At 47.4% G+C, this 27,068-nt stretch overlaps 1 long non-coding RNA gene across 1 annotated transcript in view; it reads left to right on the top strand.

Annotated features, from left to right (window-relative positions):
• Positions 1 to 25,420, top strand: part of LOC125774515 (uncharacterized) — an 86,248-nt gene extending 60,828 nt beyond the window's left edge. Inside the window, exon 3 of the long non-coding RNA XR_007420996.1 lies at positions 24,062 to 25,420. This is a non-coding gene — a long non-coding RNA (uncharacterized LOC125774515). The remainder of the gene's footprint in view (positions 1 to 24,061) is intronic.
• Positions 25,421 to 27,068: the final 1,648 nt, after the last annotated feature.

The following is a 27,068-nucleotide window of genomic DNA, read 5'->3' on the forward strand; positions in this document are numbered from 1 at the left end:
CTTGGCTAAGGTGTCTTGGCTAATGTGTCTTGGCTAAGGTGTCTTGGCTAATGTGTCTTGGCTAATGTGTCTTGGCTAAGGTGTCTTGGCTAATGTGTCTTGGCTAAGGTGTCTTGGCTAAGGTGTCTTGGCTAATGTGTCTTGGCTAAGGTGTCTTGGCTAATTTGTCTTGGCTAAGGTGTCTTGGCTAATGTGTCTTGGCTAAAGTGTCTTGGCTAAGGTGTCTTGGCTAATGTGTCTTGGCTAAGGTGTCTTGGCTAATGTGTCTTGGCTAATGTGTCTTGGCTAAGGTGTCTTGGCTAATGTGTCTTGGCTAAGGTGTCTTGGCTAAGGTGTCTTGGCTAATGTGTCTTGGCTAAGGTGTCTTGGCTAATTTGTCTTGGCTAAGGTGTCTTGGCTAAGGTGTCTTGGCTAATGTGTCTTGGCTAAAGTGTCTTGGCTAAGGTGTCTTGGCTAATGTGTCTTGGCTAAGGTGTCTTGGCTAATGTGTCTTGGCTAAGGTGTCTTGGCTAATGTGTCTTGGCTAAAGTGTCTTGGCTAAGGTGTCTTGGCTAATGTGTCTCGGCTAAGGTGTCTTGGCTATAGTGTCTTGGCTAAGGTGTCTTGGCTAATGTGTCTTGGCTAAGGTGTCTTGGCAAAGGTGTCTTGGCTAAGGTGTTTTGGCTAAGGTGTCTTGGCTAAGGTGTCTTGGCTAAAGTGTCTCGGCTAATGTGTCTTGGCTAATGTGTCTTGGCTAATGTGTCTTGGCTAAGGTGTCTTGGCTAAGGTGTCTTGGCTAATGTGTCTCGGCTAAGGTGTCTTGGCTAATGTGTCTTGGCTAAGGTGTCTTGGCTAAGGTGTCTTGGCTAATGTGTCTCGGCTAAGGTGTCTTGGCTAATGTGTCTCGGCTAATGTGTCTTGGCTAATGTGTCTTGGCTAAGGTGTCTTGGCTAAGGTGTCTTGGCTAAGGTGTCTTGGCTAAGGTGTCTTGGCTAAGGTGTTTTGGCTAATGTGTCTTGGCTAAGGTGTCTTGGCTAATGTGTCTTGGCTAAGGTGTCTTGGCTAAGGTGTCTTGGCTAATGTGTCTTGGCTAAAGTGTCTTGGCTAAGGTGTCTTGGCTAATGTGTCTCGGCTAAGGTGTCTTGGCTAATGTGTCTCGGCTAATGTGTCTTGGCTAATGTGTCTTGGCTAAGGTGTCTTGGCTAAGGTGTCTTGGCTAAGGTGTCTTGGCTAAGGTGTCTTGGCTAAGGTGTCTTGGCTAAGGTGTTTTGGCTAATGTGTCTTGGCTAAGGTGTCTTGGCTAATGTGTCTTGGCTAAGGTGTCTTGGCTAAGGTGTCTTGGCTAATGTGTCTTGGCTAAAGTGTCTTGGCTAAGGTGTCTTGGCTAAGGTGTCTTGGCTAAGGTGTCTTGGCTAAGGTGTCTTGGCTAATGTGTCTTGGCTAAAGTGTCTTGGCTAAGGTGTCTTGGCTAAGGTGTCTTGGCTAAAGTGTCTTGGCTAATGTGTCTTGGCTAAAGTGTCTTGGCTAATGTGTCTCGGCTAAGGTGTCTTGGCTAATGTGTCTTGGCTAAGGTGTCTTGGCTAATGTGTCTTGGCTAAGGTGTCTTGGCTAAGGTGTCTTGGCTAAGGTGTCTTGGCTAAGGTGTCTTGGCTAATGTGTCTTGGCTAAAGTGTCTTGGCTAAGGTGTCTTGGCTAAGGTGTCTTGGCTAAAGTGTCTTGGCTAATGTGTCTTGGCTAAAGTGTCTTGGCTAATGTGTCTCGGCTAAGGTGTCTTGGCTAATGTGTCTTGGCTAAGGTGTCTTGGCTAAGGTGTCTTGGCTAAGGTGTCTTGGCTAAGGTGTCTTGGCTAAGGTGTTTTGGCTAATGTGTCTTGGCTAAGGTGTCTTGGCTAATGTGTCTTGGCTAAGGTGTCTTGGCTAAGGTGTCTTGGCTAATGTGTCTTGGCTAAAGTGTCTTGGCTAAGGTGTCTTGGCTAATGTGTCTTGGCTAAGGTGTCTTGGCTAATGTGTCTTGGCTAAAGTGTCTTGGCTAAGGTGTCTTGGCTAATGTGTCTCGGCTAAGGTGTCTTGGCTATAGTGTCTTGGCTAAGGTGTCTTGGCTAATGTGTCTTGGCTAAGGTGTCTTGGCAAAGGTGTCTTGGCTAAGGTGTCTTGGCTAATGTGTCTCGGCTAAGGTGTCTTGGCTATAGTGTCTTGGCTAAGGTGTCTTGGCTAATGTGTCTTGGCTAAGGTGTCTTGGCAAAGGTGTCTTGGCTAAGGTGTCTTGGCTAATGTGTCTTGGCTAAAGTGTCTTGGCTAAGGTGTCTTGGCTAATGTGTCTTGGCTAAAGTGTCTTGGCTAAGGTGTCTTGGCTAATGTGTCTTGGCTAAGGTGTCTTGGCTAATGTGTCTTGGCTAAAGTGTCTTGGCTAAGGTGTCTTGGCTAATGTGTCTTGGCTAAGGTGTCTTGGCTAATGTGTCTTGGCTAAAGTGTCTTGGCTAAGGTGTCTTGGCTAATGTGTCTCGGCTAAGGTGTCTTGGCTAATGTGTCTTGGCTAAGGTGTCTTGGCTAATGTGTCTTGGCTAAGGTGTCTCGGCAAAGGTGTCTTGGCTAAGGTGTCTTGGCTAATGTGTCTCGGCTAAGGTGTCTTGGCTATAGTGTCTTGGCTAAGGTGTCTTGGCTAATGTGTCTTGGCTAAGGTGTCTTGGCTAAGGTGTCTTGGCTAAGGTGTCTTGGCTAAGGTGTCTTGGCTAATGTGTCTCGGCTAAGGTGTCTTGGCTAATGTGTCTTGGCTAAGGTGTCTTGGCTAAGGTGTCTTGGCTAATGTGTCTCGGCTAAGGTGTCTTGGCTAATGTGTCTTGGCTAAGGTGTCTTGGCTAATGTGTCTTGGCTAAGGTGTCTTGGCTAATGTGTCTTGGCTAAAGTGTCTTGGCTAAGGTGTCTTGGCTAATGTGTCTCGGCTAAGGTGTCTTGGCTATAGTGTCTTGGCTAAGGTGTCTTGGCTAATGTGTCTTGGCTAAGGTGTCTTGGCAAAGGTGTCTTGGCTAAGGTGTCTTGGCTAAGGTGTTTTGGCTAAGGTGTCTTGGCTAAAGTGTCTCGGCTAATGTGTCTTGGCTAATGTGTCTTGGCTAATGTGTCTTGGCTAAGGTGTCTTGGCTAAGGTGTCTTGGCTAATGTGTCTCGGCTAAGGTGTCTTGGCTAATGTGTCTTGGCTAAGGTGTCTTGGCTAAGGTGTCTTGGCTAATGTGTCTCGGCTAAGGTGTCTTGGCTAATGTGTCTTGGCTAAGGTGTCTTGGCTAAGGTGTCTTGGCTAAGGTGTCTTGGCTAATGTGTCTTGGCTAAAGTGTCTTGGCTAAGGTGTCTTGGCTAAGGTGTCTTGGCTAAAGTGTCTTGGCTAATGTGTCTTGGCTAAAGTGTCTTGGCTAAGGTGTCTTGGCTAAGGTGTCTTGGCTAATGTGTCTTGGCTAAGGTGTCTTGGCTAATGTGTCTTGGCTAAGGTGTCTTGGCTAAGGTGTCTTGGCTAAGGTGTCTTGGCTAAGGTGTCTTGGCTAATGTGTCTTGGCTAAAGTGTCTTGGCTAATGTGTCTTGGCTAATGTGTCTCGGCTAAGGTGTCTTGGCTAATGTGTCTTGGCTAAGGTGTCTTGGCTAATGTGTCTTGGCTAAGGTGTCTTGGCTAATGTGTCTTGGCTAAGGTGTCTTGGCTAAGGTGTCTTGGCTAATGTGTCTTGGCTAAGGTGTCTTGGCTAATTTGTCTTGGCTAAGGTGTCTTGGCTAATGTGTCTTGGCTAAAGTGTCTTGGCTAAGGTGTCTTGGCTAATGTGTCTTGGCTAAGGTGTCTTGGCTAATGTGTCTTGGCTAATGTGTCTTGGCTAAGGTGTCTTGGCTAATGTGTCTTGGCTAAGGTGTCTTGGCTAAGGTGTCTTGGCTAATGTGTCTTGGCTAAGGTGTCTTGGCTAATTTGTCTTGGCTAAGGTGTCTTGGCTAATGTGTCTTGGCTAAAGTGTCTTGGCTAAGGTGTCTTGGCTAATGTGTCTTGGCTAAGGTGTCTTGGCTAATGTGTCTTGGCTAAGGTGTCTTGGCTAATGTGTCTTGGCTAAGGTGTCTTGGCTAAGGTGTCTTGGCTAATGTGTCTTGGCTAAGGTGTCTTGGCTAATTTGTCTTGGCTAAGGTGTCTTGGCTAAGGTGTCTTGGCTAATGTGTCTTGGCTAAAGTGTCTTGGCTAAGGTGTCTTGGCTAATGTGTCTTGGCTAAAGTGTCTTGGCTAAGGTGTCTTGGCTAATGTGTCTTGGCTAAGGTGTCTTGGCTAATGTGTCTTGGCTAAAGTGTCTTGGCTAAGGTGTCTTGGCTAATGTGTCTCGGCTAAGGTGTCTTGGCTATAGTGTCTTGGCTAAGGTGTCTTGGCTAATGTGTCTTGGCTAAGGTGTCTTGGCAAAGGTGTCTTGGCTAAGGTGTCTTGGCTAAGGTGTCTTGGCTAAGGTGTCTTGGCTAAGGTGTCTTGGCTAAAGTGTCTCGGCTAATGTGTCTTGGCTAATGTGTCTTGGCTAATGTGTCTTGGCTAAGGTGTCTTGGCTAAGGTGTCTTGGCTAATGTGTCTCGGCTAAGGTGTCTTGGCTAATGTGTCTTGGCTAAGGTGTCTTGGCTAAGGTGTCTTGGCTAATGTGTCTCGGCTAAGGTGTCTTGGCTAATGTGTCTCGGCTAATGTGTCTTGGCTAATGTGTCTTGGCTAAGGTGTCTTGGCTAAGGTGTCTTGGCTAAGGTGTCTTGGCTAAGGTGTCTTGGCTAAGGTGTTTTGGCTAATGTGTCTTGGCTAAGGTGTCTTGGCTAATGTGTCTTGGCTAAGGTGTCTTGGCTAAGGTGTCTTGGCTAATGTGTCTTGGCTAAAGTGTCTTGGCTAAGGTGTCTTGGCTAATGTGTCTCGGCTAAGGTGTCTTGGCTAATGTGTCTCGGCTAATGTGTCTTGGCTAATGTGTCTTGGCTAAGGTGTCTTGGCTAAGGTGTCTTGGCTAAGGTGTCTTGGCTAAGGTGTCTTGGCTAAGGTGTCTTGGCTAAGGTGTTTTGGCTAATGTGTCTTGGCTAAGGTGTCTTGGCTAATGTGTCTTGGCTAAGGTGTCTTGGCTAAGGTGTCTTGGCTAATGTGTCTTGGCTAAAGTGTCTTGGCTAAGGTGTCTTGGCTAAGGTGTCTTGGCTAAGGTGTCTTGGCTAAGGTGTCTTGGCTAATGTGTCTTGGCTAAAGTGTCTTGGCTAAGGTGTCTTGGCTAAGGTGTCTTGGCTAAAGTGTCTTGGCTAATGTGTCTTGGCTAAAGTGTCTTGGCTAATGTGTCTCGGCTAAGGTGTCTTGGCTAATGTGTCTTGGCTAAGGTGTCTTGGCTAATGTGTCTTGGCTAAGGTGTCTTGGCTAAGGTGTCTTGGCTAAGGTGTCTTGGCTAAGGTGTCTTGGCTAATGTGTCTTGGCTAAAGTGTCTTGGCTAAGGTGTCTTGGCTAAGGTGTCTTGGCTAAAGTGTCTTGGCTAATGTGTCTTGGCTAAAGTGTCTTGGCTAATGTGTCTCGGCTAAGGTGTCTTGGCTAATGTGTCTTGGCTAAGGTGTCTTGGCTAAGGTGTCTTGGCTAAGGTGTCTTGGCTAAGGTGTCTTGGCTAAGGTGTTTTGGCTAATGTGTCTTGGCTAAGGTGTCTTGGCTAATGTGTCTTGGCTAAGGTGTCTTGGCTAAGGTGTCTTGGCTAATGTGTCTTGGCTAAAGTGTCTTGGCTAAGGTGTCTTGGCTAATGTGTCTTGGCTAAGGTGTCTTGGCTAATGTGTCTTGGCTAAAGTGTCTTGGCTAAGGTGTCTTGGCTAATGTGTCTCGGCTAAGGTGTCTTGGCTATAGTGTCTTGGCTAAGGTGTCTTGGCTAATGTGTCTTGGCTAAGGTGTCTTGGCAAAGGTGTCTTGGCTAAGGTGTCTTGGCTAATGTGTCTCGGCTAAGGTGTCTTGGCTATAGTGTCTTGGCTAAGGTGTCTTGGCTAAGGTGTCTTGGCTAAGGTGTCTTGGCAAAGGTGTCTTGGCTAAGGTGTCTTGGCTAATGTGTCTTGGCTAAAGTGTCTTGGCTAAGGTGTCTTGGCTAATGTGTCTTGGCTAAAGTGTCTTGGCTAAGGTGTCTTGGCTAATGTGTCTTGGCTAAGGTGTCTTGGCTAATGTGTCTTGGCTAAAGTGTCTTGGCTAAGGTGTCTTGGCTAATGTGTCTCGGCTAAGGTGTCTTGGCTAAGGTGTCTTGGCTAAGGTGTCTTGGCTAAGGTGTCTTGGCTAAGGTGTCTTGGCTAATGTGTCTTGGCTAAGGTGTCTTGGCTAATGTGTCTTGGCTAAAGTGTCTTGGCTAAGGTGTCTTGGCTAATGTGTCTTGGCTAAGGTGTCTTGGCTAAGGTGTCTTGGCTAAGGTGTCTTGGCTAAGGTGTCTTGGCTAAGGTGTCTTGGCTAATGTGTCTTGGCTAAAGTGTCTTGGCTAAGGTGTCTTGGCTAAGGTGTCTTGGCTAAAGTGTCTTGGCTAATGTGTCTTGGCTAAAGTGTCTTGGCTAAGGTGTCTTGGCTAAGGTGTCTTGGCTAATGTGTCTTGGCTAAGGTGTCTTGGCTAATGTGTCTTGGCTAAGGTGTCTTGGCTAAGGTGTCTTGGCTAAGGTGTCTTGGCTAAGGTGTCTTGGCTAATGTGTCTTGGCTAAAGTGTCTTGGCTAAGGTGTCTTGGCTAAGGTGTCTTGGCTAAAGTGTCTTGGCTAATGTGTCTTGGCTAAAGTGTCTTGGCTAATGTGTCTCGGCTAAGGTGTCTTGGCTAATGTGTCTTGGCTAAGGTGTCTTGGCTAATGTGTCTTGGCTAAGGTGTCTTGGCTAATGTGTCTTGGCTAAGGTGTCTTGGCTAAGGTGTCTTGGCTAATGTGTCTTGGCTAAGGTGTCTTGGCTAATTTGTCTTGGCTAAGGTGTCTTGGCTAAGGTGTCTTGGCTAATGTGTCTTGGCTAAGGTGTCTTGGCTAAGGTGTCTTGGCTAAGGTGTCTTGGCTAAGGTGTCTTGGCTAATGTGTCTTGGCTAAAGTGTCTTGGCTAAGGTGTCTTGGCTAAGGTGTCTTGGCTAAAGTGTCTTGGCTAATGTGTCTTGGCTAAAGTGTCTTGGCTAATGTGTCTCGGCTAAGGTGTCTTGGCTAATGTGTCTTGGCTAAGGTGTCTTGGCTAATGTGTCTTGGCTAAGGTGTCTTGGCTAATGTGTCTTGGCTAAGGTGTCTTGGCTAAGGTGTCTTGGCTAATGTGTCTTGGCTAAGGTGTCTTGGCTAATTTGTCTTGGCTAAGGTGTCTTGGCTAAGGTGTCTTGGCTAATGTGTCTTGGCTAAAGTGTCTTGGCTAAGGTGTCTTGGCTAATGTGTCTTGGCTAAAGTGTCTTGGCTAAGGTGTCTTGGCTAATGTGTCTTGGCTAAGGTGTCTCGGCTAATGTGTCTTGGCTAAGGTGTCTTGGCTAAGGTGTCTTGGCTAATGTGTCTCGGCTAAGGTGTCTTGGCTATAGTGTCTTGGCTAAGGTGTCTTGGCTAATGTGTCTTGGCTAAGGTGTCTTGGCAAAGGTGTCTTGGCTAAGGTGTCTTGGCTAAGGTGTCTTGGCTAAGGTGTCTTGGCTAAAGTGTCTCGGCTAATGTGTCTTGGCTAATGTGTCTTGGCTAATGTGTCTTGGCTAAGGTGTCTTGGCTAAGGTGTCTTGGCTAATGTGTCTCGGCTAAGGTGTCTTGGCTAATGTGTCTTGGCTAAGGTGTCTTGGCTAAGGTGTCTTGGCTAATGTGTCTCGGCTAAGGTGTCTTGGCTAATGTGTCTCGGCTAATGTGTCTTGGCTAATGTGTCTTGGCTAAGGTGTCTTGGCTAAGGTGTCTTGGCTAAGGTGTCTTGGCTAAGGTGTCTTGGCTAAGGTGTCTTGGCTAAGGTGTTTTGGCTGATGTGTCTTGGCTAAGGTGTTTTGGCTAATGTGTCTTGGCTAAGGTGTCTTGGCTAAGGTGTCTTGGCTAATGTGTCTTGGCTAAAGTGTCTTGGCTAAGGTGTCTTGGCTAATGTGTCTCGGCTAAGGTGTCTTGGCTAATGTGTCTCGGCTAATGTGTCTTGGCTAATGTGTCTTGGCTAAGGTGTCTTGGCTAAGGTGTCTTGGCTAAGGTGTCTTGGCTAAGGTGTCTTGGCTAAGGTGTCTTGGCTAAGGTGTTTTGGCTAATGTGTCTTGGCTAAGGTGTCTTGGCTAATGTGTCTTGGCTAAGGTGTCTTGGCTAAGGTGTCTTGGCTAATGTGTCTTGGCTAAAGTGTCTTGGCTAAGGTGTCTTGGCTAAGGTGTCTTGGCTAAGGTGTCTTGGCTAAGGTGTCTTGGCTAATGTGTCTTTGCTAAAGTGTCTTGGCTAAGGTGTCTTGGCTAAGGTGTCTTGGCTAAAGTGTCTTGGCTAATGTGTCTTGGCTAAAGTGTCTTGGCTAATGTGTCTCGGCTAAGGTGTCTTGGCTAATGTGTCTTGGCTAAGGTGTCTTGGCTAATGTGTCTTGGCTAAGGTGTCTTGGCTAAGGTGTCTTGGCTAAGGTGTCTTGGCTAATGTGTCTTGGCTAATGTGTCTTGGCTAAAGTGTCTTGGCTAAGGTGTCTTGGCTAAGGTGTCTTGGCTAAAGTGTCTTGGCTAATGTGTCTTGGCTAAAGTGTCTTGGCTAATGTGTCTCGGCTAAGGTGTCTTGGCTAATGTGTCTTGGCTAAGGTGTCTTGGCTAAGGTGTCTTGGCTAAGGTGTCTTGGCTAAGGTGTCTTGGCTAAGGTGTTTTGGCTAATGTGTCTTGGCTAAGGTGTCTTGGCTAATGTGTCTTGGCTAAGGTGTCTTGGCTAAGGTGTCTTGGCTAATGTGTCTTGGCTAAAGTGTCTTGGCTAAGGTGTCTTGGCTAATGTGTCTCGGCTAAGGTGTCTTGGCTAAGGTGTCTTGGCTATAGTGTCTTGGCTAAGGTGTCTCGGCTAAGGTGTCTTGGCTAAGGTGTCTTGGCTAATGTGTCTCGGCTAAGGTGTCTTGGCTAATGTGTCTTGGCTAAGGTGTCTTGGCTAATGTGTCTTGGCTAAGGTGTCTTGGCTAAGGTGTCTTGGCTAATGTGTCTTGGCTAAAGTGTCTTGGCTAAGGTGTCTTGGCTAAGGTGTCTTGGCTAAAGTGTCTTGGCTAATGTGTCTTGGCTAAAGTGTCTTGGCTAATGTGTCTCGGCTAAGGTGTCTTGGCTAATGTGTCTTGGCTAAGGTGTCTTGGCTAATGTGTCTTGGCTAAGGTGTCTTGGCTAAGGTGTCTTGGCTAAGGTGTCTTGGCTAAGGTGTCTTGGCTAATGTGTCTTGGCTAAAGTGTCTTGGCTAATGTGTCTCGGCTAAGGTGTCTTGGCTAATGTGTCTTGGCTAAAGTGTCTTGGCTAAGGTGTCTTGGCTAATGTGTCTCGGCTAAGGTGTCTTGGCTAATGTGTCTCGGCTAATGTGTCTTGGCTAATGTGTCTTGGCTAAGGTGTCTTGGCTAAGGTGTCTTGGCTAAGGTGTCTTGGCTAAGGTGTCTTGGCTAAAGTGTTTTGGCTAATGTGTCTTGGCTAAGGTGTCTTGGCTAATGTGTCTTGGCTAAGGTGTCTTGGCTAAGGTGTCTTGGCTAATGTGTCTTGGCTAAAGTGTCTTGGCTAAGGTGTCTTGGCTAAGGTGTCTTGGCTAAGGTGTCTTGGCTAAGGTGTCTTGGCTAATGTGTCTTGGCTAAAGTGTCTTGGCTAAGGTGTCTTGGCTAAGGTGTCTTGGCTAAAGTGTCTTGGCTAATGTGTCTTGGCTAAAGTGTCTTGGCTAATGTGTCTCGGCTAAGGTGTCTTGGCTAATGTGTCTTGGCTAAGGTGTCTTGGCTAAGGTGTCTTGGCTAATGTGTCTTGGCTAAGGTGTCTTGGCTAATTTGTCTTGGCTAAGGTGTCTTGGCTAAGGTGTCTTGGCTAATGTGTCTTGGCTAAAGTGTCTTGGCTAAGGTGTCTTGGCTAATGTGTCTTGGCTAAAGTGTCTTGGCTAAGGTGTCTTGGCTAATGTGTCTCGGCTAAGGTGTCTTGGCTATAGTGTCTTGGCTAAGGTGTTTTGGCTAATGTGTCTTGGCTAAGGTGTCTTGGCTAATGTGTCTTGGCTAAGGTGTCTTGGCTAAGGTGTCTTGGCTAATGTGTCTTGGCTAAAGTGTCTTGGCTAAGGTGTCTTGGCTAAGGTGTCTTGGCTAAGGTGTCTTGGCTAAGGTGTCTTGGCTAATGTGTCTTGGCTAAAGTGTCTTGGCTAAGGTGTCTTGGCTAAGGTGTCTTGGCTAAAGTGTCTTGGCTAATGTGTCTTGGCTAAAGTGTCTTGGCTAATGTGTCTCGGCTAAGGTGTCTTGGCTAAGGTGTCTTGGCTAATGTGTCTTGGCTAAGGTGTCTTGGCTAAGGTGTCTTGGCTAAGGTGTCTTGGCTAATGTGTCTTGGCTAAGGTGTCTTGGCTAATTTGTCTTGGCTAAGGTGTCTTGGCTAATGTGTCTTGGCTAAGGTGTCTTGGCTAATGTGTCTTGGCTAAGGTGTCTTGGCTAATGTGTCTTGGCTAAAGTGTCTTGGCTAAGGTGTCTTGGCTAATGTGTCTCGGCTAAGGTGTCTTGGCTATAGTGTCTTGGCTAAGGTGTCTTGGCTAATGTGTCTTGGCTAAGGTGTCTTGGCAAAGGTGTCTTGGCTAAGGTGTCTTGGCTAAGGTGTCTTGGCTAAGGTGTCTTGGCTAAAGTGTCTCGGCTAATGTGTCTTGGCTAATGTGTCTTGGCTAATGTGTCTTGGCTAAGGTGTCTTGGCTAAGGTGTCTTGGCTAATGTGTCTCGGCTAAGGTGTCTTGGCTAATGTGTCTTGGCTAAGGTGTCTTGGCTAAGGTGTCTTGGCTAATGTGTCTCGGCTAAGGTGTCTTGGCTAATGTGTCTTGGCTAAGGTGTCTTGGCTAAGGTGTCTTGGCTAAGGTGTCTTGGCTAATGTGTCTTGGCTAATGTGTCTCGGCTAAGGTGTCTTGGCTAAGGTGTCTTGGCTAAGGTGTCTTGGCTAAGGTGTCTTGGCTAATGTGTCTTGGCTAAAGTGTCTTGGCTAAGGTGTCTTGGCTAAGGTGTCTTGGCTAATGTGTCTTGGCTAATGTGTCTTGGCTAAAGTGTCTTGGCTAATGTGTCTCGGCTAAGGTGTCTTGGCTAATGTGTCTTGGCTAAGGTGTCTTGGCTAAGGTGTCTTGGCTAAGGTGTCTTGGCTAAGGTGTCTTGGCTAAGGTGTTTTGGCTAATGTGTCTTGGCTAAGGTGTCTTGGCTAATGTGTCTTGGCTAAGGTGTCTTGGCTAAGGTGTCTTGGCTAATGTGTCTTGGCTAAAGTGTCTTGGCTAAGGTGTCTTGGCTAATGTGTCTTGGCTAAGGTGTCTTGGCTAATGTGTCTTGGCTAAAGTGTCTTGGCTAAGGTGTCTTGGCTAATGTGTCTCGGCTAAGGTGTCTTGGCTATAGTGTCTTGGCTAAGGTGTCTTGGCTAATGTGTCTTGGCTAAGGTGTCTTGGCAAAGGTGTCTTGGCTAAGGTGTCTTGGCTAATGTGTCTTGGCTAAGGTGTCTTGGCTAAGGTGTCTTGGCTAAGGTGTCTTGGCTAATGTGTCTTGGCTAATGTGTCTTGGCTAAGGTGTCTTGGCTAAGGTGTCTTGGCTAATGTGTCTCGGCTAAGGTGTCTTGGCTAATGTGTCTTGGCTAAGGTGTCTTGGCTAAGGTGTCTTGGCTAATGTGTCTCGGCTAAGGTGTCTTGGCTAATGTGTCTTGGCTAAGGTGTCTTGGCTAATGTGTCTTGGCTAAGGTGTCTTGGCTAATGTGTCTTGGCTAATGTATCTCGGCTAAGGTGTCTTGGCTAAGGTGTCTTGGCTAAGGTGTCTTGGCTAAGGTGTCTTGGCTAATGTGTCTTTGCTAAAGTGTCTTGGCTAAGGTGTCTTGGCTAAGGTGTCTTGGCTAAAGTGTCTTGGCTAATGTGTCTTGGCTAAAATGTCTTGGCTAATGTGTCTCGGCTAAGGTGTCTTGGCTAATGTGTCTTGGCTAATGTGTCTTGGCTAAGGTGTCTTGGCTAAGGTGTCTTGGCTAAGGTGTCTTGGCTAAGGTGTCTTGGCTAAGGTGTTTTGGCTAATGTGTCTTGGCTAAGGTGTCTTGGCTAATGTGTCTTGGCTGAGGTGTCTTGGCTAAGGTGTCTTGGCTAATGTGTCTTGGCTAAAGTGTCTTGGCTAAGGTGTCTTGGCTAATGTGTCTTGGCTAATGTGTCTTGGCTAATGTGTCTTGGCTAAGGTGTCTTGGCTAAGGTGTCTTGGCTAATGTGTCTTGGCTAAAGTGTCTTGGCTAAGGTGTCTTGGCTAATGTGTCTTGGCTAAAGTGTCTTGGCTAAGGTGTCTTGGCTAATGTGTCTTGGCTAAGGTGTCTTGGCTAATGTGTCTTGGCTAAAGTGTCTTGGCTAAGGTGTCTTGGCTAATGTGTCTTGGCTAAGGTGTCTTGGCTATAGTGTCTTGGCTAAGGTGTCTTGGCTAAGGTGTCTTGGCTAAGGTGTCTTGGCTAATGTGTCTTGGCTAAGGTGTCTTGGCTAATGTGTCTTGGCTAAGGTGTCTTGGCTAATGTGTCTCGGCTAAAGTGTCTTGGCTAATGTGTCTTGGCTAATGTGTCTTGGCTAATGTGTCTTGGCTAATGTGTCTTGGCTAAGGTGTCTTGGCTAAGGTGTCTTGGCTAAGGTGTCTTGGCTAATGTGTCTTGGCTAATGTGTCTCGGCTAAGGTGTCTTGGCTAATGTGTCTTGGCTAAGGTGTCTTGGCTAATGTGTCTTGGCTAATGTGTCTTGGCTAAGGTGTCTCGGCTAAGGTGTCTTGGCTAATGTGTCTTGGCTAAGGTGTCTTGGCTAATGTGTCTCGGCTAAGGTGTCTCGGCTAAGGTGTCTTGGCTAAGGTGTCTTGGCTAATGTGTCTTGGCTAAGGTGTCTTGGCTAATGTGTCTTGGCTAAAGTGTCTCGGCTAATGTGTCTTGGCTAATGTGTCTTGGCTAAGGTGTCTTGGCTAAGGTGTCTTGGCTAATGTGTCTCGGCTAAGGTGTCTTGGCTAAGGTGTCTTGGCTAATGTGTCTTGGCTAAGGTGTCTTGGCTAAGGTGTCTTGGCTAATGTGTCTTGGCTAAGGTGTCTTGGCTAATGTGTCTTGGCTAAGGTGTCTCGGCTAATGTGTGTTGGCTAATGTGTCTTGGCTAAGGTATCTTGGCTTATGTGTCTTGGCTAATGTGTCTTGGCTAAGGTGTCTTGGCTAAGGTGTCTTGGCTAATGTGTCTTGGCTAATGTGTCTCGGCTAAGGTGTCTTGGCTAATGTGTCTTGGCTAAGGTGTCTTGGCTAAGGTGTCTTGGCTAATGTGTCTCGGCTAAGGTGTCTTGGCTAATGTGTCTTGGCTAAGGTGTTTTGGCTAATGTGTCTTGGCTAAGGTGTCTTGGCTAAGGTGTCTTGGCTAATGTGCCTTGGCTAAAGTGTCTTGGCTAAGGTGTCTTGGCTAAGGTGTCTTGGCTAAAGTGTCTTGGCTAATGTGTCTTGACTAAAGTGTCTTGGCTAATGTGTCTCGGCTAAGGTGTCTTGGCTAATGTGTCTTGGCTAAGGTGTCTTGGCTAAGGTGTCTTGGCTAAGGTGTCTTGGCTAAGGTGTCTTGGCTAAGGTGTCTTGGCTAAGGTGTTTTGGCTAATGTGTCTTGGCTAAGGTGTCTTGGCTAATGTGTCTTGGCTAAGGTGTCTTGGCTAAGGTGTCTTGGCTAATGTGTCTTGGCTAAAGTGTCTTGGCTAAGGTGTCTTGGCTAATGTGTCTTGGCTAAGGTGTCTTGGCTAATGTGTCTTGGCTAAAGTGTCTTGGCTAAGGTGTCTTGGCTAATGTGTCTCGGCTAAGGTGTCTTGGCTATAGTGTCTTGGCTAAGGTGTCTTGGCTTATGTGTCTTGGCTAAGGTGTCTTGGCAAAGGTGTCTTGGCTAAGGTGTCTGGGCTAAGGTGTCTTGGCTAATGTGTCTTGGCTAAGGTGTCTTGGCTAATGTGTCTTGGCTAAGGTGTCTTGGCTAAGGTGTCTTGGCTAATGTGTCTCGGCTAAGGTGTCTTGGCTAAGGTGTCTTGACTAATGTTTCTCGGCTAAGGTGTCTTGGCTAAGGTGTCTTGGCTAAGGTGTCTTGGCTAATGTGTCTTGGCTAAGGTGTCTTGGCTAAGGTGTCTTGGCTAATGTGTCTTGGCTAAGGTGTCTTGGCTAATGTGTCTTGGCTAATGTGTCTTGGCTAAGGTGTCTTGGCTAATGTGTCTTGGCTAAGGTGTCTTGGCTAATGTGTCTTGGCTAAGGTGTCTTGGCTAATGTGTCTTGGCTAAAGTGTCTTGGCTAAGGTGTCTTGGCTAATGTGTCTTGGCTAATGTTTCTCGGCTAAGGTGTCTTGGCTAAGGTGTCTTGGCTAAGGTGTCTTGGCTAATGTGTCTTGGCTAAGGTGTCTTGGCTAATGTGTCTTGGCTAATGTGTCTTGGCAAAGGTGTCTTGGCTAATGTGTCTTGGCTAAGGTGTCTTTGCTAAGGTGTCTTTGCTAAGGTGTCTTGGCTAAGGTGTCTTGGCTAAAGTGTCTTGGCTAATGTGTCTCGGCTAATGTGTCTTGGCTAAGGTGTCTTGGCTAAGGTGTCTTGGCTAATGTGTCTTGGCTAAGGTGTCTTTGCTAAGGTGTCTTGGCTAATGTGTTTTGGCTAAGGTGTCTTGGCTAAGGTGTCTTGGCTAATGTGTCTCGGCTAAGGTGTCTTGGCTAAGGTGTCTTGGCTAATGTGTCTTGGCTAAGGTGTCTTGGCTAAGGTGTCTTGGCTAATGTGTCTTGGCTAAGGTGTCTTGGCTAATGTGTCTTGGCTAATGTGTCTTGGCTAAGGTGTCTTGGCTAATGTGTCTTGGCTAAGGTGTCTTGGCTAAGGTGTCTTGGCTAAGGTGTCTTGGCTAATGTGTCTTGGCTAATGTGTCTTGGCTAATGTGTCTTGGCTAAGGTGTCTTGGCAAAGGTGTCTTGGCTAATGTGTCTTGGCTAAGGTGTCTTTGCTAAGGTGTCTTGGCTAATGTGTCTTGGCTAAGGTGTCTTGGCTAAGGTGTCTTGGCTAATGTGTCTCGGCTAAGGTGTCTTGGCTAAGGTGTCTTGGCTAAGGTGTCTTGGCTAATGTGTCTTGGCTAAGGTGTCTTTGCTAAGGTGTCTTGGCTAATGTGTCTTGGCTAAGGTGTCTTGGCTAAGGTGTCTTGGCTAATGTGTCTCGGCTAAGGTGTCTTGGCTAAGGTGTCTTGACTAATGTTTCTCGGCTAAGGTGTCTTGGCTAAGGTGTCTTGGCTAAGGTGTCTTGGCTAAGGTGTCTTGGCTAAGGTGTCTTGACTAATGTTTCTCGGCTAAGGTGTCTTGGCTAATGTGTCTTGGCTAAGGTGTCTTTGCTAAGGTGTCTTGGCTAATGTGTCTTGGCTAATGTGTCTCGGCTAAGGTGTCTTGGCTAATGTGTCTTGGCTAAGGTGTCTTGGCTAATGTGTCTTGGCTAAGGTGTCTTGGCTAATGTGTCTCGGCTAAGGTGTCTTGGCTAATGTGTCTCGGCTAAAGTGTCTTGGCTAATGTGTCTTGGCTAAGGTGTCTTGGCTAAGGTGTCTTGGCTAAGGTGTCTTGGCTAAGGTGTCTTAGCTAATGTGTCTCGGCTAAAGTGTCTTGGCTAAGGTGTCTTGGCTAAGGTGTCTTGGCTAATGTGTCTCGGCTAAGGTGTCTTGGCTAAGGTGTCTTGGCTAAGGTGTCTTGGCTAAGGTGTCTTGGCTAATGTGTCTTGGCTAAGGTGTCTTGGCTAAGGTGTCTTGGCTAAGGTGTCTCGGCTAAGGTGTCTTGGCTAAGGTGTCTCGGCTAATGTGTCTTGGCTAAGATGTCTTGGCTAATGTGTCTCGGCTAAGGTGTCTCGGCTAAAGTGTCTTGGCTAATGTGTCTTGGCTAAAGTGTCTTGGCTAAGGTGTCTTGGCTAAGGTGTCTTGGCTAATGTGTCTTGGCTAAGGTGTCTTGGCTAAAGTGTCTCGGCTAAAGTGTCTTGGCTAAGGTGTCTTGGCTAATGTGTCTCGGCTAAGGTGTCTTGGCTAAAGTGTCTTGGCTAAGGTGTCTTGGCTAAGGTGTCTTGGCTAATGTGTCTCGGCTAAGGTGTCTTGGCTAATGTGTCTTGGCTAAGGTGTCTTGGCTAATGTGTCTTGGCTAAGGTGTCTTGGCTAAGGTGTCTTGGCTAAGGTGTCTTGGCTAATGTGTCTCGGCTAAGGTGTCTTGGCTAATGCGTCTTGGCTAATGTGTCTTGGCTAAGGTGTCTTGGCTAAGGTGTCTTGGCTAATGTGTCTTGGCTAATGTGTCTTGGCTAAGGTGTCATGGCTAAGGTGTCTTGGCTAATGTGTCTTGGCTAAGGTGTCTTGGCTAAGGTGTCTTGGCTAATGTGTCTTGGCTAAGGTATCTTTGCTAAGGTGTCTTGGCTAAGGTGTCTTGGCTAAGGAGTCTTTGCTAATGTGTCTTGGCTAATGTGTCCTGGCTAATGTGTCTTGGCTAAGGTGTCATGGCTAAGGTGTATTGGCTAAGGTGTCTTGGCTAATGTGTCTAGGCTAAGGTGTCTTGGCTTATGTGTCTTGGCTAATGTGTCTTGGCTAATGTGTCTTGGCTAAGGTGTCTTGGCTAATGTGTCTTGGCTAAGGTGTCTTGGCTAAGGTGTCTTGGCTAAGGTGTCTTGGCTAAGGTGTCTTGGCTAATGTGTCTTGGCTAAGGTGTCTTGGCTAATGTGTCTTGGCTAAGGTGTCTTGGCTAAGGTGTCTTGGCTAAGGTGTCTTGGCTAAGGTGTCTTGGCTAAGGTGTCTTGGCTAAGGTGTCTTGGCTAATGTGTCTCGGCTAAGGTGTCTTGGCTAATGTGTCTTGGCTAAGGTGTCTTGGCTAATGTGTCTCGGCTAAGGTGTCTTGGCTAAAGTGTCTTGGCTAAGGTGTCTTGGCTAAGGTGTCTTGGCTAAGGTGTCTTGGCTAAGGTGTCTTGGCTAAGGTGTCTTGGCTAAGGTGTCTTGGCTAATGTGTCTTGGCTAAGGTGTCTTGGCTAAGGTGTCTTGGCTAAGGTGTCTTGGCTAATGTGTCTCGGCTAAGTTGTCTTGGCTAATGTGTCTTGGCTAAGGTGTCTTGGCTAATGTGTCTTGGCTAAGGTGTCTTGGCAAAGGTGTCTTGGCTAAGGTGTCTTGGCTAAGGTGTCTTGGCTAAGGTGTCTTGGCTAAGGTGTCTTGGCTAAGGTGTCTTGGCTAATGTGTCTTGGCTAAGGTGTCTTGGCTAAGGTGTCTTGGCTAAGGTGTCTTGGCTAAGGTGTCTTGGCTAAGGTGTCTTGGCTAAGGTGTCTTGGCTAAGGTGTCTTGGCTAAGGTGTCTTGGCTAAGGTGTCTTGGCTAAGGTGTCTTGGCTAAGGTGTCTTGGCTAAGGTGTCTTGGCTAATGTGTCTTGGCTAAGGTGTCTTGGCTAAGGTGTCTTAGCTAAGGTGTCTTGGCTAAGGTGTCTTGGCTAAGGTGTCTTGGCTAAGGTGTCTTGGCTAAGGTGTCTTGGCTAAGGTGTCTTGGCTAAAGTGTCTTGGCTAAGGTGTCTTGGCTAAGGTGTCTTGGCTAAGGTGTCTTGGCTAAGGTGTCTTGGCTAATGTGTCTTGGCTAAGGTGTCTTGGCTAATGTGTCTTGGCTAAAGTGTCTTGGCTAAGGTGTCTTGGCTAATGTGTCTTGGCTAAGGTGTCTTGGCTAAAGTGTCTTGGCTAAGGTGTCTTGGCTAATGTGTCTTGGCTAAGGTGTCTTGGCTTATGTGTCTTGGCTAAAGTGTCTTGGCTAAGGTGTCTTGGCTAATGTGTCTCGGCTAAGGTGTCTTGGCTAAGGTGTCTTGGCTAATGTGTCTCGGCTGAGGTGTCTTGGCTAATGTGTCTTGGCTAAGGTGTCTTGGCTAAGGTGTCTTGGCTAATGTGTCTCGGCTAAGGTGTCTTGGCTAATGTGTCTTGGCTAAGGTGTCTTGGCTAAGGTGTCTTGGCTAATGTGTCTCGGCTAAGGTGTCTTGGCTAATGTGTCTTGGCTAAGGTGTCTTGGCTAAGGTGTCTTGGCTAAGGTGTCTTGGCTAAGGTGTCTTGGCTAATGTGTCTCGGCTGAGGTGTCTTGGCTAAGGTGTCTTGGCTAAGGTGTCTTGGCTAAGGTGTCTTGGCTAATGTGTCTTGGCTAAAGTGTCTTGGCTAAGGTGTCTTGGCTAAGGTGTCTTGGCTAAGGTGTCTTGGCTAAGGTGTCTTGGCTAATGTGTCTTGGCTAAGGTGTCTTGGCTAATGTGTCTTGGCTTAAGTTTCTTGGCTAAGGTGTCTTGGCTAATGTGTCTCGGCTAAGGTGTCTTGGCTAAAGTGTCTTGGCTAAGGTGTCTTGGCTAATGTGTCTTGGCTAAGGTGTCTTGGCAAAGGTGTCTTGGCTAAGGTGTCTTGGCTAAGGTGTCATGGCTAAGGTGTCTTGGCTAAGGTATCTTGGCTAATGTGTCTTGGCTAAGGTGTCTTGGCTAAGGTGTCTTGGCTAATGTGTCTCGGCTAAGGTGTCTTGGCTAAGGTGTCTTGACTAATGTTTCTCGGCTAAGGTGTCTTGGCTAATGTGTCTTGGCTAAGGTGTCTTGGCTAATGTGTCTTGGCTAAGGTGTCTTGGATAAGGTGTCTTGGCTAAGGTGTCTTGGCTAATGTGTCTTGGCTAATGTGTCTTGGCTAAGGTGTCTTGGCTAATGTGTCTTGGCTAATGTGTCTTGGCTAAGGTGTCTTGGCTAAGGTGTCTTGGCTAAGGTGTCTTGGCTAAGGTGTCTTGGCTAATGTGTCTTGGCTAAGGTGTCTTGGCTAATGTGTCTTGGCTAAGGTGTCTTGGCTAATGTGTCTTGGCTAATGTGTCTTGGCTAATGTGTCTTGGCTAATGTGTCTCGGCTAAAGTGTCTTTTCTAAGGTGTCTTGGCTAAGGTGTCTTGGCTAATGTGTCTTGGCTAATGTGTCTCGGCTAATGTGTCTTGGCTAAGGTGTCTTGGCTAAGGTGTCTTTGCTAATGTGTCCTGGCTAATGTGTCTTGGCTAAGGTGTCTTGGCTAAGGTGTCTTGGCTAAGGTGTCTTGGCTAATGTGTCTCGGCTAAGGTGTCTTGGCTAAGGTGTCTTGACTAATGTTTCTCGGCTAAGGTGTCTTGGCTAAGGTGTCTTGGCTAAGGTGTCTTGGCTAAGGTGTCTTGGCTAAGGTGTCTTGGCTAAGGTGTATTGGCTAATGTGTCTTGGCTAAGGTGTCTTGGCTAAGGTGTCTCGGCTAAGGTGTCTTGGCTAAGGTGTCTTGGCTAATGTGTCTCGGCTAAGGTGTCTTGGCTAAGGTGTCTTGGCTAATGTGTCTTGGCTAATGTGTCTCGGCTGAGGTGTCTTGGCTAAGGTGTCTTGGCTAATGTGTCTCGGCTAGTGTGTCTTGGCTAAGGTGTCTCGGCTAAGGTGTCTTGGCTAAGGTGTCTTGGCTAATGTGTCTTGGCTAAGGTGTCTTGGCTAATGTGTCTCGGCTAAAGTGTCTTGGCTAAAGTGTCTTGGCTAAGGTGTCTTGGCTAAGGTGTCTTGGCTAAGGTGTCTTGGCTAATGTGTCTTGGCTAAGGTGTCTTGGCTAAGGTTTCTGGCTAAGGTGTCTTGGCTAAGGTGTCTTGGCTAAGGTGTCTTGGCTAACGTGTCTCGGCTAAGGTGTCTTGGCTAAGGTGTCTCGGCTAAGGTGTCTTGGCTAAGGTGTCTCGGCTAAGGTGTCTTTGCTAAGGTGTCTTGGCTAATGTGTCATGGCTAAAGTGTCTTGGCTAAGGTGTCTTGGCTAATGTGTCTTGGCTAATGTGTCTTGGCTAAGGTGTCTCGGCTAAGGTGTCTTGGCTAATGTGTCTCGGCTAAGGTGTCTCGGCTAAGGTGTCTTGGCTAAGGTGTCTTGGCTAATATGTCTCGGCTAAGGTGTCTTGGCTAAAGTGTCTTGGCTAAGGTGTCTTGGCTAAGGTGTCTTGGCTAAGGTGTCTTGGCTAATGTGTCTTGGCTAAGGTGTCTTGGCTAATGTGTCTCGGCTAAGGTGTCTTGGCTAAGGTGTCTTGGCTAAGGTGTCTTGGCTAATGTGTCTTGGCTAAAGTGTCTTGGCTAAGGTGTCTTGGCTAATGTGTCTCGGCTAAGGTGTCTTGGCTAAGGTGTCTTGGCTAAGGTGTCTTGGCTAAGGTGTCTTGGGTAATGTGTCTTGGCTAAGGTGTCTTGGCTAAGGTGTCTTGGCTAAGGTGTTTTGGCTAAGGTGTCTTGGTTAAGGTGTCTTGGCTAATGTGTCTCGGCTAAGGTGTCTTGGCTAAAGTGTCTTGGCTAAGGTGTCTTGGCTAATGTGTCTTGGCTTAAGTGTCTTGGCTAAGGTGTCTTGGCTAATGTGTCTCGGCTAAGGTGTCTTGGCTAAAGTGTCTTGGCTAAGGTGTCTTGGCTAAGGTGTCTTGCCTAAGGTGTCTTGGCAAAGGTGTCTTGGCTAAGGTGTCTTGGCTAAGGTGTCTTGGCTAAGGTGTCTTGGCTAATGTGTCTTGGCTAATGTGTCTTGGCTAAGGTGTCTTGGCTAAGGTGTCTTGGCTAAGGTGTCTTGGCTAATGTGTCTTGGCTAAGGTGTCTTGGCTAAGGTGTCTTGGCTAAGGTGTCTTGGCTAAGGTGTCTTGGCTAAAGTGTCTTGGCTAAGGTGTCTTGGCTAATGTGTCTTGGCTAAGGTGTCTTGGCTAAGGTGTCTTGGCTAAGGTGTCTTGGCTAAGGTGTCTTGGCTAATGTGTCTTGGCTAATGTGTCTTGGCTAAGGTGTCTTGGCTAAGGTGTCTTGGCTAATGTGTCTTGGCTAATGTGTCTTGGCTAAGGTGTCTTGGCTAAGGTGTCTTGGCTAATGTGTCTTGGCTAAGGTGTCTTGGCTAAGGTGTCTTGGCTAAGGTGTCTTGGCTAATGTGTCTTGGCTAAGGTGTCTTGGCTAAGGTGTCTTGGCTAAGGTGTCTTGGCTAAGGTGTCTTGGCTAAGGTGTTTTGGCTAAGATGTCTTGGCTAAGGTGTCTTGGCTAAGGTGTCTTGGCTAAGGTGTCTTGGCTAAGGTGTCTTGGCTAAGGTGTCTTGGCTAAGGTGTCTTGGCTAAGGTGTCTTGGCTAAGGTGTCTTGGCTAAGGTGTCTTGGCTAAGGTGTCTTGGCTAAGGTGTCTTGGCTAAGGTGTCTTGGCTAAGGTGTCTTGGCTAAGGTGTCTTGGCTAATGTGTCTTGGCTAAGGTGTCTTGGCTAAGGTGTCTTGGCTAAAGTGTCTTGGCTAAGGTGTCTTGGCTAATGTGTCTTGGCTAAGGTGTCTTGGCTAAGGTGTCTTGGCTAATGTGTCTTGGCTAAAGTGTCTTGGCTAAAGTGTCTTGGCTAAGGTGTCTTGGCTAAGGTGTCTTGGCTAAAGTGTCTTGGCTAATGTGTCTTGGCTAAAGTGTCTTGGCTAATGTGTCTCGGCTAAGGTGTCTTGGCTAAGGTGTCTTGGCTAAGGTGTCTTGGCTAATGTGTCTTGGCTAAGGTGTCTTGGCTAATGTGTCTTGGCTAATGTGTCTTGGCTAATGTGTCTTGGCTAAGGTGTCTTGGCTAATGTGTCTTGGCTAAGGTGTCTTGGCTAAGGTGTCTTGGCTAAGGTGTCTTGGCTAAGGTGTTTTGGCTAATGTGTCTTGGCTAATCTGTCTTGGCTAATGTGTCTTGGCTCATGTGTCTTGGCTAAGGTGTCTTGGCTAAGGTGTCTTGGCTAAGGTGTCTTGGCTAATGTGTCTTGGCTAAGGTGTCTTGGCTAAGGTGTCTTGGCTTAGGTGTCTTGGCTAATGTGTCTTGGCTAATGTGTCTTGGCTAATGTGTCTTGGCTAAGGTGTCTTGGCTAAGGTGTCTTGGCTAAGGTGTCTTGGCTGAGGTGTCTTGGCTAAGGTGTCTTGGCTAATGTGTCTTGGCAAAGGTGTCTTGGCTAATGTGTCTTGGCTAAGGTGTCTTGGCTAAGGTGTCTTGGCTAAGGTGTCTTGGCTAAGGTGTCTTGGCTAAGGTGTCTTGGCTAAGGTGTCTTGGCTAAGGTGTCTTGGCTAATGTGTCTTGGCTAAGGTGTCTTGGCTAAGGTGTCTTGGCTAAGGTGTCTTGGCTAATGTGTCTTGGCTAAGGTGTCTTGGCTAATGTGTCTTGGCTAAGGTGTCTTGGCTAAGGTGTCTTGGCTAAGGTGTCTTGGCTAAGGTGTCTTGGCTAATGTGTCTTGGCTAAGGTGTTTTGGCTAAGGTGTCTTGGCTTAGGTGTCTTGGCTAAGGTGTGTTGGCTAATGTGTCTTGGCTAAGGTGTCTTGGCTAAGGTGTCTTGGCTAATGTGTCTTGGCTTATGTGTCTTGGCTAAGGTGTCTTGGCTAAGGTGTCTTGGCTAAGGTGTCTTGGCTAAGGTGTCTTGGCTAATGTGTCTTGGCTAATGTGTCTTGGCTAAGGTGTCTTGGCTAAGGTGTCTTGGCTAAGGTGTCTTGGCTAAGGTGTCTTGGCTAAGGTGTCTTGGCTAAGGTGTCTTGGCTAATGTGTCTTGGCTAAGGTGTCTTGGCTAAGGTGTCTTGGCTAATGTGTCTTGGCTAAGGTGTCTTGGCTAAGGTGTCTTGGCTAATGTGTCTTGGCTAAGGTGTCTTGGCTAATGTGTCTTGGCTAAGGTGTCTTGGCTAAGGTGTCTTGGCTAAGGTGTCTTGGCTAAGGTGTCTTGGCTAATGTGTCTTGGCTAAGGTGTCTTGGCTAAGGTGTCTTGGCTAATGTGTCTTGGCTAAGGTGTCTTGGCTAAGGTGTCTTGGCTAAGGTGTCTTGGCTAAGGTGTCTTGGCTAAGGTGTCTTGGCTAATGTGTCTTGGCTAAGGTGTCTTGGCTAATGTGTCTTGGCTAAGGTGTCTTGGCTAAGGTGTCTTGGCTAAGGTGTCTTGGCTAATATGTCTTGGCTAAGGTGTCTTGGCTAAGGTGTCTTGGCTAATATGTCTTGGCTAAGGTGTCTTGGCTAAGGTGTCTTGGCTAAGGTGTCTTGGCTAATGTGTCTTGGCTAAGGTGTCTTGGCTAAGGTGTCTTGGCTAAGGTGTCTTGGCTAATGTGTCTTGGCTAAGGTGTCTTGGCTAATGTGTCTTGGCTAATGTGTCTTGGCTAAGGTGTCTTGGCTAATGTGTCTTGGCTAAGGTGTCTTGGCTAAGGTGTCTTGGCTAAGGTGTCTTGGCTAATGTGTCTTGGCTAAGGTGTCTTGGCTAAAGTGTCTTGGCTAAGGTGTCTTGGCTAAGGTGTCTTGGCTAATGTGTCTTGGCTAAGGTGTCTTGGCTAAGGTGTCTTGGCTAAGGTGTCTTGGCTAATGTGTCTTGGCTAATGTGTCTTGGCTAAGGTGTCTTGGCTAAGGTGTCTTGGCTAAGGTGTCTTGGCTAATGTGTCTTGGCTAATGTGTCTTGGCTAAGGTGTCTTGGCTAAGGTGTATTGGCTAAGGTGTCTTGGCTAAGGTGTCTTGGCTAAGGTGTCTTGGCTAATGTGTCTTGGCTAAGGTGTCTTGGCTAAGGTGTCTTGGCTAAGGTGTCTAGGCTAAGGTGTCTTGGCTAAAGTGTCTTGGCTAAGGTGTCTTGGCTAATGTGTCTTGGCTTAGGTGTTTTGGCTAAGGTGTCTTGGCTAAGGTGTCTTGGCTAATGTGTCTTGGCTAATGTGTCTTGGCTAAGGTGTCTTGGCTAAGGTGTCTTGGCTAATGTGTCTTGGCTAAGGTGTCTTGGCTAAGGTGTCTTGGCTAATGTGTCTTGGCTAAGGCGTCTTGGCTAAGGTGTCTTGGCTAAGGTGTCTTGGCTAAGGTGTCTTGGCTAATGTGTCTTGGCTAAGGTGTCTTGGCTAAGGTTTCTTGGCTAATGTGTCTTGGCTTAGGTGTCTTGGCTAATGTGTCTTGGCTAAGGTGTCTTGGCTAATGTGTCTTGGCTAAGGTGTCTTGGCTAAGGTGTCTTGGCTAAGGTGTCTTGGCTAAGGTGTCTTGGCTAAGGTGTCTTGGCTAAGGTGTCTTGGCTAAGGTGTCTTGGCTAATGTGTCTTGGCTAATGTGTCTTGGCTAAGGTATCTTGGCTAAGGTGTCTTGGCTAAGGTGTCTTGGCTAATGTGTCTTGGCTAATGTGTCTTGGCTAATGTGTCTTGGCTAAGGTGTCTGGGCTAATGTGTCTTGGCTAATGTGTCTTGGCTAAGGTGTCTTGGCTAACGTGTCTTGGCTAAGGTGTCTTGGCTAAGGTGTCTTGGCTAATGTGTCTTGGCTAAGGTGTCTTGGCTAAGGTGTCTTGGCTAATGTGTCTTGGCTAAGGTGTCTTGGCTAAGGTGTCTTGGCTAATGTGTCTTGGCTAATGTGTCTTGGCTAAGGTGTCTTGGCTAAGGTGTCTTGGCTAAGGTGTCTTGGCTAAGGTGTCTTGGCTAAGGTGTCTTGGCTAATGTGTCTTGGCTAAGGTGTCTTGGCTAATGTGTCTTGGCTAAGGTGTCTTGGCTAAGGTGTCTTGGCTAATGTGTCTTGGCTTAGGTGTCTTGGCTAATGTGTCTTGGCTAAGGTGTCTTGGCTAAGGTGTCTTGGCTAAGGTGTCTTGGCTAAGGTGTCTTGGCTAAGGTGTCTTGGCTAAGGTGTCTTGGCTAATGTGTCTTGGCGAAGGTGTCTTGGCTAAGGTGTCTTGGCTAAGGTGTCTTGGCTAATGTGTCTTGGCTAATGTGTCTTGGCTAAGGCGTCTTGGCTAAGGTGTCTCGGCTAAGGTGTCTTGGCTAATGTGTCTTGGCTAAGGTGTCTTGGCTAATGTGTCTTGGCTAAGGTGTCTTGGCTAAGGTGTCTTGGCTAATGTGTCTTGGCTTAGGTGTCTTGGCTAATGTGTCTTGGCTAAGGTGTCTTGGCTAATGTGTCTTGGCTAAGGTGTCTTGGCTAAGGTGTCTTGGCTAAGGTGTCTTGGCTAAGGTGTCTTGGCTAATGTGTCTTGGCTAAGGTGTCTTGGCTAAGGTGTCTTGGCTAAGGTGTCTTGGCTAATGTGTCTTGGCTAATGTGTCTTGGCTAAGGTATCTTGGCTAAGGTGTCTTGGCTAAGGTGTCTTGGCTAAGGTGTCTTGGCTAATGTGTCTTGGCTAAGGTGTCTTGGCTAATGTGTCTTGGCTAAGGTGTCTTGGCTAATGTGTCTTGGCTAATGTGTCTTGGCTAAGGTGTCTTGGCTAATGTGTCTTGGCTAAGGTGTCTTGGCTAAGGTGTCTTGGCTAATGTGTCTTTTCTAAGGTGTCTTGGCTAAGGTGTCTTGGCTAAGGTGTCTTGGCTAAGGTGTCTTGGCTAAGGTGTCTTGGCTAATGTGTCTTGGCTAATGTGTCTTGGCTAAGGTGTCTTGGCTAATGTGTCTTGGCTAAGGTGTCTTGGCTAAGGTGTCTTGGCTAAGGTGTCTTGGCTAAGGTGTCTTGGCTAAGGTGTCTTGGCTAAGAAATCTTGGCTAATGTGTCTTGGCTAAGGTGTCTTGGCTAAGGTGTCTTGGCTAAGGTGTCTTGGCTAAGGTGTCTTGGCTAATGTGTCTTGGCTAATGTGTCTTGGCTAAGGTGTCTTGGCTAAGGTGTCTTGGCTAATGTGTCTTGGCTAATGTGTCTTGGCTAATGTGTCTTGGCTAAGGTGTCTTGGCTAAGGTGTCTTGGCTAAGGTGTCTTGGCTAAGGTGTCTTGGCTAATGTGTCTTGGCTAAGGTGTCTTGGCTAAGGTGTCTTGGCTAAGGTGTCTTGGCTAAGGTGTCTTGGCTAATGTGTCTTGGCTAAGGTGTCTTGGCGAATGTGTCTTGGCTAAGGTGTCTTGGCTAAGGTGTCTTGGCTAAGGTGTCTTGGCTAAGGTGTCTTGGCTAATGTGTCTTGGCTAAGGTGTCTTGGCTAATGTGTCTTGGCTAAGGTGTCTTGGCTAAGGTGTCTTGGCTAAGGTGTCTTGGCTAATGTGTCTTGGCTAAGGTGTCTTGGCTAAGGTTTCTTGGCTAAGGTGTCTTGGCTAAGGTGTCTTGGCTAATGTGTCTTGGCTAATGTGTCTTGGCTAAGGTGTCTTGGCTAAGGTGTCTTGGCTAAGGTGTCTTGGCTAAGGTGTCTTGGCTAAAGTGTCTTGGCTAAGGTGTCTTGGCTAAGGTGTCTTGGCTAATGTGTCTTGGCTAAGGTGTCTTGGCTAAGGTGTCTTGGCTAAGGTGTCTTGGCTAATGTGTCTTGGCTAAGGTGTCTTGGCTAAGGTGTCTTGGCTAATGTGTCTTGGCTAATGTGTCTTGGCTAAGGTGTCTTGGCTAAGGTGTCTTGGCTAATGTGTCTTGGCTAAGGTGTCTTGGCTAAGGTGTCTTGGCTAAGGTGTCTTGGCTAAGGTGTCTTGGCTAAGGTGTCTTGGCTAAGGTGTCTTGGCTCAGGTGTCTTGGCTAAGGTGTCTTGGCTAAGGTGTCTTGGCTTAGCTGTCTTGGCTAATGTGTCTTGGCTAATGTGTCTCGGCTAATGTGTCTTGGCTAAGGTGTCTTGGCTAAGGTGTCTTGGCTAAGGTGTCTTGGCTAAGGTGTCTTGGCTAAGGTGTCTTGGCTCAGGTGTCTTGGCTAAGGTGTCTTGGCTAAGGTGTCTTGGCTTAGGTGTCTTGGCTAATGTGTCTTGGCTAATGTGTCTCGGCTAAGGTGTCTTGGCTAAGGTGTCTTGGCTAAGGTGTCTTGGCTAAGCTGTCTTGGCTTAGGTGTCTTGGCTAATGTGCCTTGGCTAATGTGTCTTGGCTACGGTGTCTTGGCTAAGGTGTCTTGGCTAAGGTGTCTTGGCTAAGGTGTCTTGGTTAAGGTGTCTTGGCTCAGGTGTCTTGGCTAAGGTGTCTTGGCTAAGGTGTCTTGGCTTAGGTGTCTTGGCTAATGTGTCTTGGCTAATGTGTCTTGGCTAAGGTGTCTTGGCTAAGGTGTCTTGGCTAAGGTGTCTTGGCTAAGGTGTCTTGGCTAAGGTGTCTTGGCTAAGGTGTCTTGGCTATTGTGTCTTGGCTAAGGTGTCTTGGCGCTAAGGTGTCTTGGCTAAGGTGTCTTGGCTAAGGTGTCTTGGCTAAGGTGTCTTGGCTAAGGTGTCTTGGCTAAGGTGTCTTGGCTAAGGTGTCTAGG

This window comes from Anopheles funestus, unplaced genomic scaffold, assembly GCF_943734845.2.
Source record: "Anopheles funestus unplaced genomic scaffold, idAnoFuneDA-416_04 scaffold_16_ctg1, whole genome shotgun sequence".
Classification (NCBI taxonomy): Eukaryota; Metazoa; Arthropoda; class Insecta; order Diptera; family Culicidae; genus Anopheles; species Anopheles funestus.